This window comes from Arachis ipaensis, chromosome B05 (assembly GCF_000816755.2).
Source record: "Arachis ipaensis cultivar K30076 chromosome B05, Araip1.1, whole genome shotgun sequence".
In the NCBI taxonomy this organism is placed as follows: domain Eukaryota; kingdom Viridiplantae; phylum Streptophyta; class Magnoliopsida; order Fabales; family Fabaceae; genus Arachis; species Arachis ipaensis.
This window is the reverse complement of record NC_029789.2, coordinates 84,460,009-84,471,482: the sequence shown is the minus strand read 5'-3', so window position 1 is coordinate 84,471,482 and position 11,474 is coordinate 84,460,009. Positions and strand designations below refer to the sequence as shown.

At 36.8% G+C, this 11,474-nt stretch overlaps 1 long non-coding RNA gene across 1 annotated transcript; it reads right to left on the bottom strand.

Moving 5' to 3' along the window:
• Positions 480–8,885, bottom strand: LOC110262899. Its single transcript, XR_002347912.1, has 3 exons — positions 8,875–8,885; positions 4,679–4,685; positions 480–638 (listed from the first exon to the last, which is right to left on the bottom strand). It is a non-coding gene; the product is annotated as an uncharacterized LOC110262899 (long non-coding RNA).

Genomic DNA, 11,474 nt, shown 5'->3' with positions numbered 1-11,474 from the left:
CCTTACCAAAAGTTCCCTTTCGAAGTCCTGGAGAGGAAGATGCATCTTGGGTTGACATATACTGCGACTTGTCAGATATATATGGGTTATTGAAACAAATACACCAATCACTTTTAATATAAGAAGTCGAGTAGGCGGATTGGTGCGAATGGAGAAGAAACAGCCATGGGTTCTCTGCCCCTGCGGGGATGGAGCGAAAGAAGCTTTGAGAATTCAAGAGAAGGTCCCGGCAATCATTAAAAAAATGAAAAAAATGGCCAAAGAAAAGAAAAGGGGGAGTTTAACGAGAATTTTTATGAAAGCCTTTCATTTGCTTCTCTTCGATGGAAGTCTTATTTTCCCAGAATGTATCCTAATTTTTGGCGTAATTCTTCTTCTGATGATCGATTCAACCTCTGATCATGAAATTTCACCTTAACGACGAGACCTATTATCATTTTTCGCATGTCCTCGGAAGTTTAGAGTAGGTGATTTAATAATAAATAGGAAATTTCCCTAACATGGAAATCTATTTCATTTTTATGGAATGTTCGGGCAGAAATAGACCCCTTTTTATTAGAAAAAAAAAAGCTATCGAATGAATCGTTGTACATTTCAAATTTGAATTAAGAATTCGGCAGAAAATCCAAGTGGTTATTCTCACGTAAGGTTTATTACTTGGACGACCCAATGCACTTGCTGGTTAGTTGTGCGAAGTTGTGACAAAGAACTAAGATTATGAACGTGCGTATTAAGTTTTTAGCACCGTTACCAAGGTATGAACCGTCATGATTTCTGCGCACCAAGTTTTGGCGCCGTTGCCGGGGATTGTTTGAGTTTGGACAACTGACGGTTCATCTTGTTGCTCAGATTAGGTAATTTTATTTTAATTTTAGTCTTTTTGTTTTTATTATTCTTATTTTCGAAAAAAAAATATTTTTAAAAAAAGATTTCTAAAAAAATAAATTATTCTATGTTCTTCAGAATTTTTAAGAAGGAATTCTAGAGTTTCATGAGATATGTTGAATCCTGGCTGGCTGTTAAGCCATGTCAAATCTTTTGGACCGAGGTTTCACTTATCCTTAAGAGAAGAGCTTCTTTGTCTTCTTCAGCAATTCAGCTATTGTATGCCTGATTTGTATCTGCTGAAGCTTGGCTGGCCATTGGCCATGTCTAGTGTTTTGGACTAGAGCTTTCACTGAAACCTTGGCTGGCTAGTGAGCCATGTCTAATTCCTGGACTGGAGCTTTAGACTAACAGTGCAAGTTTCCTGGAATTCCTATTAAAAATTTTGAAATCCTTATTTTTCTTTTTCCAATTAAATTTTCAAAAAATATAAAAAAATTATAAAATCAAAAAATAAAAAATAATTTGATATTTCTTGCTTGAATCTAGTGTCAAGTCATAAGTTTGGTGTCAATTGCATGTTTATCTCTTGCATTTTTTGAAAATTCATGCATTGCATTCTTCATGATCTTCAAGTTGTTCTTGGTAAGTCTTCTTGTTTGATCTTCATATTTTCTTGTTTTGTGTCTTTTGTTGTTTTTCATATGCATTTTTGCATTCATAGTGTTTAAACATGAAAATCTCTAAGTTTGGTGTCTTGTATGTTTTTCTTTTCTTGAAAATTTTCAAAAATAAGTTCTTGGTGTTCATCATGATCTTCAAAGTGTTCTTGGTGTTCATCTTGACATTCATAGTGTTCTTGCATGCATCACTAGTTTTGATCCAAAATTTTCATGCATTGAGTCTTTTTGATGTTTTTCTCTTCCATCATTAAAAATTCAAAAATAAAAAAAAATATATCTTTCCCTTTTCTTCTCATAAAATTTGAATATTTGACTTGACTTTTTCAAAAATTTTTAAAATCTAGTTGTTTCTTATGAGTCAAATCAAATTTTAAATTTAAAAATTCTATCTTTTTCAAATCTTTTTCAAAAATCAAATCTTTTTCATTTTTTCTTTCATATTTTCGAAAATTTCAAATTAATTTTCAAAAATCTTTTTTTTATCTTGTTCATAATTTAGAAATCTTTACTAACAATTAATGTGATTGATTAAAAAATTTTTAAGTTTGTTACTTGCCTATTAAGAAAGGTTCAATCTTTAAATTTCAAATCATATCTTTTTAGTTTGTTGTTAGTCAAGTAATCAACTTTAATTTTCAAAATCAAATCTTTTTAATTTCTTTTTCAAATCTTTTTCAAAATAAGTTTCAATCACATCTTTTTCAAAATCAATTTCAAAATCTTTTCTAACTTCTTTTCTAACTTCTTTTCAAAAATTAAGTTTCAAATCTTTTTCAATCAATCTTATCTTTTTGTTTGATTCTTATCTTTTTCAAAACTACCTAACTAACTCTCTCTTTCTAATTTTCGAAAATCCCTTCCCTCTTTTTTAAAATTCCTTTTTAATTAACTAATTGTTTTAAACTTTAATTTAATTTAATTCAATTTCATTTTTCTTTTTAATTTTCGAATTCTAACTTTGATTTTAAATTAAAACCAAAATTACTTTTATTTTAATTTATTTAATTTTCAAAATTCTCTCCCCCTCATCTCTTTCTAATTATTTTATTTATTTACTAACACTTCTCTTCATTTAAAAATTCGAACCCTCTCCTCTTTCTGTGCTCGAATTTCTTTTCTTCTTCTACTTACATTAGGAATCTCTATACTGTGACATAGGGGATTCCATATTTTCTTTTCTGTTTTCTTCTTTTTCATATGAGCAGGAACAAGGATAAGAACATTCTTGTTGAGGCTGATCCTGAACCTGAAAGGACTCTGAAGAGGAAGCTAAGGGAAGCTAAAGCACAACTCTCTGGAGAAAATCTGACAGAAATTTTTGAAAAAGAAGAAGACATGGCCAAAAATAATAACAATGCAAGGAAGATGCTTGGTGACTTCACTGCACCAAATTCTAATTTACATGGAAGAAGCATCTCAATCCCTGCCATTGGAGCCAACAACTTTGAGCTGAAACCTCAATTAGTTTCTCTGATGCAACAGAACTGCAAGTTTTATGGACTTCCATCAGAAGATCCTTTTCAGTTCTTAACTAAATTCTTGCAAATATGTGATACTGTTAAGACCAATGGGGTTGAACCCGAGGTCTACAGGCTTATGCTTTTCCCATTTNTTATCAAAGATGTCATTGGACCATTCTGCAGGTGGATCCATTCACCTAAAGAAAATGCCTGCAGAAGCTCAAGAACTCATTGACATCGTTGCTAATAACCAGTTCATGTACACTTTTGAGAGGAATTCTATAAGTAATGGGACGCCTCAAAGGAAGGGAGTTCTTGAAATTGATACTCTGAATGCCATATTGGCTAAGAACAAAATATTGACTCAACAAGTCAATATGATCTCTCAGAGTATGAATGGATTGAAGGAATCATCCAACAGTACTAAAGAGGCATCTTCTGAAGAAGAAGCTTATGATTCTGAGAACCCTACAATAGCAGAGGTGAATTACATGGGTGAACCCTATGGAAACACCTATAATCCCTCATGGAGAAATCATCCAAATTTCTCATGGAAGGATCAACAAAATCCTCAAAAAGACATTAATAATGGTGGAAGAAACAGGTTTAGCAATAGCAAACCTTTTCCATCATCCACTCAGCAACAGACAGAGAATTCTGAGCATAACCCATCTAGCTTAGCAAATATAGTCTCTGATCTATCTAAGTCTACTGTGAGTTTCATGAATGAAACAAGGTCCTCCATTAGGAATTTGGAGGCACAAGTGGGCCAGCTGAGTAAAAGAGTCACTGAAACACCTCCTAGTACTCTCCCAAGCAATACAGAAGAAAATCCAAAGAGAGAGTGCAAGGCCATTGATTTGACCATCATGGCCGAACCTACAAGGGAGGAGGAGGACGTGAATCCTAGTGAGGAAGACCTCCTGGGACGTTCAGTGACCAATAAGGAGTTTCCCTTTGAGGAACCCAAGGAATCTAAGGCTCATCTAGAGACCATAGAGATTCCATTGAACCTCCTTCTGCCCTTCATAAGCTCTGATGAGTATTCTTCTTCTGAAGAGAATGAAGACATTACTGAAGAGCTAGTTGCTAAGTACCTTGGTGCAATCATGAAGCTGAATGCCAAATTATTTGGTAATGAGACTTGGGAAGATGAACCTCCCTTGCTCACCAATGAACTGAATGCATTGGATAGGAAGAAATCACCTCAAAAGAAACAGGATCCTGGCAAATTCTTAATACCCTGTACCATAGGCACCATGACCTTTGAGAAGGCTCTGTGTGACCTGGGGTCAGGAATAAACTTAATGCCACTCTCTGTAATGGAGAAACTTGGGATCTTTGAGGTGCAAGCTGCCAGAATCTCATTAGAGATGGCAGAAAACTCAAGAAAATAGGCTTATGGACAAGTAGAGGACGTGTTAGTAAAGGTTAAAGGACTTTACATCCCTGCTGATTTCATAATCCTAGACATTGGGAAGGATGAGGATGAATCCATCATCCTTGGAAGACCCTTCCTAGCCACAGCAAGAGCTGTGATTAATGTGGACAGAGGAGAGTTGGTCCACCAACTGAATGAGGACAACCTTGTGTTTGAAACTCAAGGATCTCCTTCTGTAACCATTGAGAGAAAGCATGAAAAGCTTCTCTCACTATAGAGTCAACCAAAGCCCCCACAGTCAAACTCTAAGTTTGGTGTTGGGAGGCCACAACCAAACTCTAAGTTTGGTGTTGAACCCCTACATTCAAACTCTAAGTTTGGTGTTGGGAGGTTCCAACCTTACTCTGATTATCTGTGAGGCTCCATGAGAGCTCACTGTCAAGCTATTGACATTAAAGAAGCGCTTGTTGGGAGGCAACCCAATGTTATTTAATCATATCTATTTTATTTTCTTTTTGTTATTTCATGTTTTATTAGGATGAAGATCATGTGAAGTCACATAAACTACTGAAAAATCAAAAATAGAATGAAAAATAGCATTGAAAACAGCACACCCTGCAGGAGAGCAGTTTGGCGTTTAAACGCCAGAAACAAGCATCGGTCTGGCGTTTAACGCCAGAAACAAGCACCAAGCTGGCGTTTAACGCCAGAAACAAGCATCTTCCTGGCGTTAAATGCCAGAAACAGGCTACATTTGGGTGTTTAACGCCAGAAACAAGCAGCAGTCTGGCGTTAAAGGCCAGGATTGCACAGCAAGGGCATTTTACACGCCTAATTAGAGCAGGGATGTTAAGTCCTTGACCCCACTTGATCTGTGGACCCCACAAGATCCCCTCAGGATTTGTGGACCCCACAGGATCCTTACCTTTTCTTCTCTCCTCTTCACGCCTTTTCATAACTCTCTTCCCCAAATACCCTTCACCAATCACCTCAATCCCTCTTTCCCATCACCCCCTCACCACTCACATCCATCTTCTCTTCCCCATAAACCCCACCTACCTTCAAAATTCAAACTATTTTCCCTCCCAAACCCAACCCTAATGGCCGAACCCTAACCCTTCCCACACTCCTATATAAACCCCTCATTCCTTCTTCATTTTCACACAACACAACCCTCTCTTCTTCCCCTTGGCCGAATACACCCCTCTCTCCCTCTCCTCCATTTCTCTTCTTCTTTTCCTTCTTTCTTTCTTCTTTTGCTCGGGGACGAGCAAACATTTTAAGTTTGATGTGGTAAAAGCATAGCTTTTTGTTTTTCCATAACCATTAATGGCACCTAAGGCCAGAGAAACCTCAAGAAAGAGGAAAGGGAAGACAATTGCTTCCACCTCTGAGTCATAGGAGATGGAGAGATTCATCTCAAAGGTCCATCAAGACAACCTCTATGAAGTTGTGACCAAGAAGAAAGTGATATCTGAGGTTCCTTTCAAGCTCAAAAATAATGAGTATCCGGAGATCCGACTTGAGATCCAAAGAAGAGGTTGGGAAGTTCTCACCAACCCCATTCAACAAGTCCGGATCTTAATGGTTCAAGAGTTCTATGCAAACGCATGGATCACTAGGAACCATGATCAAAGTGTGAACCCGAATCCAAAGCATTGGCTCACCATGGTTCGGGGGAACTACTTAGATTTCAGTTCGGAAAATGTAAGGCTGGCGTTCAACTTGCCAATGATGGAAGAAATTTCACGCCCCTACACTAGAAGGGTCAACTTTGATCAAAGGTTGGACCAAGTCCTCATGGACATATGTGTAGAAGGAGCTCAATGAAAAATTGACTCAAGAGGCAATCCGGTTCAATTAAGAAGACTGGACCTTAAGTCTATAGCTAGAGGATGGTTGGAGTTTATTAAATGCTCAATCATTTCTACTAGCAACCGGTCTGAAGTTACTATAGATCGGGCCATCATGATCCATAGTATCATGATTGGGGAGGAAGTAGAGGTTCATGAGATTATACCTTAAGAACTCGACAAGGTAGCTGACAAGTCCTCTACTTTGGCAAGGTTAGCCTTTTCTCACCTTATTTGCCACCTCTGCAATTCGGTTGGAGTTGACATAGAGGGAGACATCCTCATTGAAGAGGACAAGCTGATGAGCGGATAATTTATATGCTTTTTGACATTGTTTTTAGTATGTTTTTAGTAGGATCTAGTTACTTTTAGGGATGTTTTCATTAGTTTTTATGTTAAATTCACATTTCTGGACTTTACAATGAGTTTGTGTGTTTTTCTGTGATTTCAGGTATTTTCTGGCTGAAATTGAGGGACTTGAGCAGAAATCAGATTCAGAGGTTGAAGAAGGACTGCTAATGCTGTTGGATTCTGACCTCCCTGCACTCAAAGTGGATTTTCTGGAGCTACAGAACTCGAAATAGCGCGCTTCCAATTGCGTTGGAAATTAGACATCCAGGGCTTTCCAGAAATATATAATAGTCTATACTTTGGCCAATAATAGATGATGTAAACTGGCGTTCAACGCCAGCTTTCTACCCAAACCTGGCGTCCAGCGCCAGAAAAGGAGCCAAAACCAGAGTTGAACGCCCAAACTGGCACAAAAGCTGGCGTTCAACTCCAAGAAGGACCTCTACATGTACAACACTCAAGCTCAGCCCAAACACACATCAAGTAGGCCCCGAAAGTGGATTTATGCATCAATTACTTACTCATGTAAACCCTAGTGACTAGTTTATTATAAATAGGACCCTTTACTATTGTATTAGGTATCTTTGATCATCTTTGGAAATTTTACATAATCAAAGTGTAATCACGATTGCGCGTACCAAGTTGCTCACGTTGCCAGGGATTGTTTGAGCCTGGACATCACAATTTCGTGCACCAAGTTTTTGGCACCGTTGCTGGGGATTGTTCGAGTTTGGACAACTGATGGTTCATCTTGTTGCTCAGATTAGGTAATTTTCTTTCTATTTTCTTTTCAAAAATTTTTCAAAAATTTCTCATCTGTTTTCGAAAAAAAAATGTTTTCAAAAATATATTTTTCTTCAAAATTTTTAAGAATGAATTCTAGTGTTTCATGAAGCATGTTGAAGACTGACTGGCTGTAAAGCCATGTCTCAATTCTTTTGGACTCAAGAGAAGAGCTTCTTTATCTTTCTTAGCAAATTGGCTACTGAATGTAAAGTTCTGCTAAAGCTTGACTGGCTATTAAGCCATGTCTAACCCTCAGATTGGAGCTTTAGACTAACATGGCAAGATTCCTGGAATTCATATTAAAAATTTTGGAATCCTTTTTTTTCTTTTTCAAAATGATTTTCGAAAAAATTAAAAGAAAATACAAAAAAATCATAAAATCATAAAAATAAAAAATATTTTGTGTTTCTTGTTTGAGTCTTGAGTCATGTTATAAGTTTGGTGTCAATTGCATGTGCATCTTGCATTTTTCGAAAGTTCTCATGCATTCATAGTGTTCTTCATGATCTTCAAGTTGTTCTTGGTAAGTCTTCTTGTTTGATCTTTGCATTTGCATGTTTTGTGTCTTTTCTTGTTTTACATGTGCATTTTTCGTTTCTTAGAGTCTAAGCATTAAAGAATTCTAAGTTTGGTGTCTTGCATGTTTTCTTTGCATTAAAAATTTTTCAAAATTGTGTCTATGATGTTCATCTTGACATTCATAGTGTTCTTGGTGTTCATCTTGACATTCATAGCATTCTTGCATGCATCACATGTTTTGATCTAAAAATTTCATGCATTGCATCTTTTTAGTGTTTTTCTCTCTCATCATAAAAAATTCAAAAAAAAATCAAAAAAAAAATATCTTTCCCTTTTTCTCTCTTCAAATTCGAAAATTTGGATTGACTTTTTCAAAAATTTTTAAAATCAAGTTGTTTCTTATGAGTCAAATCGAATTTTCAATTTAAAAATCTTATCTTTTTCAAAATCTTTTTCAAAAATCAAATCTATTTCAAATTTCTTAGTTATTTTTGAAAATTCTAAAAATATTTTTCAAAAATCTTTTTCTTATTTTTGTATTAAATTTTCGAAAATAACATAAACAATTAATGTTTTGATTCAAAAAATTTCAAGTTTGTTACTTACTTGTTAAGAAAGATTCAAACTTTAAGTTCTAGAATCATATATTGTGATTTCTTGTGAATCAAGTCATTAATTGTGATTTTAAAAATTCAAATCTTTTTCAAAAACTAATTTTTATCATATCTTTTCAAAAATATCTTCTTATCTTATCTTTTTCAAAAATTTTTCAAAATATCTTTTCTAACTTCCTAACTCCTTATCTTTTCAAAATTTGTTTCAACTAACTAACTAACTTTTTGTTTGTTTCTTAACTTTTTCAAAACTACCTAACTAACTCTCTCTCTCATTTTCGAAAATATCTTCCCCCTTTTTCAAAATTTCTTTTTGATTTATTAATTATTTTGATTTTTAATTTTTAAATCTTAATTTTCGAAAATTACTAACATTTTTCAAAAACTATTTTCAAAAATCACTAACTCTTTTTCAAAAATATTTTTCGAAAATTATCCCTTCCCCATCTTATTCTATTTATTCATTCATATACTAACATCTCATCTCACATCTCTGCCATCCTCACAGTTGTGTATCTTCCATTATATTACATTCTTTATCTCCCCCTCTTTTCTCCCACTCACAAAGGGACCCCTATACTGTGGTATAAAGGATCTCTATTATTATTATTATTATTTTTCTGTGCCCTCTTCTTTGTCATATGAGCAGGAGCAAGGATAAGAACATTCTTGTGAAAGCAGATCCAGAACCTGAAAGGACTCTGAAGAGAAAATTAAGAGAAGCTAAAATACAACAATCCAGAGATAACCTTTCAGAAATTTTCGAACAGGAAGAGGAGATGGCAGCCGAAAATAATAATAATGTAAGGAAGATGCTTGGTGACTTTACTGCACCTAATTCCAATTTACATGGAAGAAGCATCTCCATTCCTGCCATTGGAGCAAACAACTTTGAGCTGAAACCTCAATTAGTTTCTCTGATGCAGCAGAACTGCAAGTTTCATGGACTTCCATCTGAAGATCCTTTTCAGTTCTTAACTGAATTCTTGCAGATATGTGATACTGTTAAGACTAATGGAGTAGATCCTGAAGTCTACAGGCTCATGCTTTTCCCTTTTGCTGTAAGACATACCAAGTGGGCCCCGGAAGTGGATTTATGCATCAATTACTTACTTCTGTAAACCCTAGTAGCTAGTTTATTATAAATAGGACCTCTTACTATTGTATTAGACATCTTTGATCAGTTGTATGCTATCTTAGACCACATTTGAGGGCTGGCCATCTCGGCCATGCCTGGACCTTCACTTATGTATTTTCAATGGTAGAGTTTCTACACTCCATAGATTAAGGTGTGGAGCTCTGCTGTTCCTCAAAGATTAATGCAAAGTACTACTGTTTTCTATTCAATTCATCTTATTTCGCTTCTAAGATATCCATTCGCACCCAAGAACGTGATGAAGGTGATGATTATGTGTGACGTTCATCACCTTTCTCCCCTATGAACACGTGCCTGACAAACACTTCCGTTCTACATGAAATAAGCTAGAATGAATATCTCTTAGATCTCCTAACCAGAATCTTCGTGGCGTAAGCTAGAATGATGGCGGCATTCAAGAGAATCCGGAAAGTCTAAACCTTGTCTGTGGTATTCCGAGTAAAGAGGAAGCAGAAAAAGCTTCTCTCAAAGCAGAGTCAACCAGAGCCCCCACAGTCAAACTCTAAGTTTGGTGTTGGGAGGCCACAACCAAACTCTAAGTTTGGTGTTGAACTCCCATATCCAAACTCTAAGTTTGGTGTTGGAGATTCTCAATAAAGCTCTGCACATCTTTGAGGCTCCATGAGAGCCCACTGTCAAGTTATTGACATTAAAGAAGCACTTGTTGGGAGGCAACCCAATTTTTATTTATCTAACTATATTTTTCTTAGTTACATGTCTTTGTAGGTTCATGATCATGTGGAGTCACAAAATAAATATAAAAGTTGAAAACGGAATCAAAAACAGCAGAAGAAAAATCACACCCTGGAGGAGCATCTGTCTGGTGTTCAGCGCCAGAACAGAGCATGGTTCTGGCGCTGAACGCCCAAAATGGGCAGCTTCTGAGCGCTGAACGCCAGAACAGGCATGGTTCTGGCGTTCAACGCCAGAAGTGGCACACAAATGGGCGTTGAACGCCCAAAATGGCCACCAACCTGGCGCTGAACGCCCAGAGTTGTGTGCAAAGGCATTTTTACATGCCTAATGGGTGCAGGGATGTAAATCCTTGAACACCTCAAGATATGTGGACCCCACAGGATCCACTCAGGATCTGTGGATCCTACAGGATCCCCACCTACCTCCACTCACTTCTTCTCACCACTCTCTTTCACACAACCCCATAAACACTCTTCCCCAAAAACCCTTCACCAATCACCTCAATCTCTCTTCCCCATCACCTCTTCACCACTCACATCCATCCACTCTTCCCCAAAAACCTACCTCATAAACTCCACCTACCTTCAAAATTCAAAACCAATTTCCCACCCAAACCCACCCATATGGCAGAAACCATACCCCCGTCCCTCCCCTATATAAAGCCCTCCATTCTTCACCAAATTCACACAACAACACCCCTCTACACCCTTCTTGGCCGAAACACTTCCCTCTCTCCCTCTCCTCTATTTCTTCTTCTCCTTCATCTATTCTTTCTTTTATTGCTCGAGGGCGAGCAAAATTCTAAGTTTGGTGTGGTAAAAGCATAAGCTTTTTGTTTTTCCATTACCATTGATGGCACCTAAGACCGGAGAATCCTCTAGAAGAGGGAAAGTTCCACTTCCGAGTCTTGGGAGATGGAAAGGTTCATCTCCAAAGCCCATCAAGACCACTTCTATGATGTTGTGGCCAAGAAGAAGGTGAAGAAGGTGATCCCTTTCAAACTCAAAAGAAATGAGTATCCGGAGATCAGACATGAAATTCAAAGAAGAGGTTGGGAAGTTCTAACAAATCTAACAAATCCCGTCGGCATCCTAAGGGTTCAAGAGTTCTATGCCAATGCATGGATCACCAAGAACCATGATCAAAGTAA